At 57.3% G+C, this 1,413-nt stretch overlaps 1 protein-coding gene across 1 annotated transcript in view; it reads left to right on the plus strand.

The window, feature by feature from the left end:
* LOC113214440 (STAGA complex 65 subunit gamma) overlaps window positions 1-1,413 on the plus strand; it is a 13,159-nt gene that overhangs the window by 11,155 nt on the left and 591 nt on the right. The window lies entirely within an intron of this gene.

Raw genomic sequence — 1,413 nt, forward strand, 5'->3', positions numbered from 1 at the left:
CCCCCATCCCCTCCGCCGACCCCACGATTCCCCTTTCTCCGGCCGCGGGGCGGCGGCGGCCGCGGCCTCCACTCCAACACTAGGGCCGTCCCCTCCCCGCCACGCGTCTCCCTTTCTCCTAAAAGCACACGGCGCTCTGGTCTGTGGCGGGGGGCCCGGGGCCCGGGGTCTGGCCGGGGCCGGGCCGGGCCCTCCAGTCGCGCACGCTCCGTGCGGCAGGTGAGGTGAGAGGCAAGCGCAGCACCACCTCCGCAGCACCGCGAAGCAGCAGCGCGCCCCCAGGCTGCCTGCGCGCGCGCGCGCGAGGGTGGATGTGCACGGCCAGCAGTGACCACAAAAAAGGATTAACCTCGTCGAAGACGACCTCAGCTTCCGCGAAGCGACGTGGGACACGACACGAAAGCCGTGAGTATGAGTGACGTGAGCGCCAGCCGGTGGCCCTGTGAGGGCGTGCACTGAAAACGCAAGGGTGTGAACATCGCACACTTGCAGGTGTGTGTGAAAGTATCACACTTTCAGGTGTGTAAATGTAGCACACTTTTAGGTGTGTGGATGTCCTTTCTTACACGTGTAAGTGTGTTAATGTCCGTTCGTACAGATCTAGGTGTGCGAATATTCATTCGGGGCACACAGTTGTGCCTCCATGTGGACAAATATTCTTCACACACCAACAAGTGTGTGACATGCACGCACTTGGGTCTCGATGCGTGTCGCTTCAGCAGACGCCGAGATCAAGATCGAAGCGTCTTCGCATAGGGGCAGGGGGGGCTCCAAAGAAGAGATCGGCTTGGTTATACTCGACCAATTAGTACCTTTTAGTTGTTCATTGTTTCTGCAATACCGGCAGGCAGTATCCGCACTGCAGGTGTGTGTTGTGGACCTAGTTCCTTTGTGAGGCAAACACCACACTCGCCAATCAGAATGAGTCGTACGCAACGCAGTGCGGTCCAAAGGTTGGACAATGCGGTTGCGTTCAACTCTCCACACGGCGGGTCGGGACCGACACGTCCACGGGAATTACGCCCAACAAAATTGCACCTCGATGAAGCTCTCCATGATCTCCAATGATTTGGTCGTAAATTAACGCATGGTGCTGTTGACGTCTACATTGTGGACGTACTGCGGGCGCGGGGGTAGCTGTGAATACACCGCAGTGTTGCGGGTTTGCCTACGCTTTACACCCGTAAGGGGCCATGGCGGCCCCTGCAGCCATATTGGGTATGCAATCCCGCAACGCTGCAACGTATTCACAGAAGTTACACCCGGTTCCTCGAAGTCATGTGAGGCTTTCAAAAATCGACCTTAAAACCTTGAGTCATTCGCCATTCGCCTCCACTGAAATGTAGCTTGCATGGTAAAGTACACACATAAGAAACGTCGCTCGTTGCCCGATTGCCTCAGAGTCCGTCATCA

The sequence above is a fragment of the Frankliniella occidentalis genome, unplaced genomic scaffold (assembly GCF_000697945.3).
Source record: "Frankliniella occidentalis isolate FOCC.00 unplaced genomic scaffold, Focc_3.1 Scaffold381, whole genome shotgun sequence".
Classification (NCBI taxonomy): domain Eukaryota; kingdom Metazoa; phylum Arthropoda; class Insecta; order Thysanoptera; family Thripidae; genus Frankliniella; species Frankliniella occidentalis.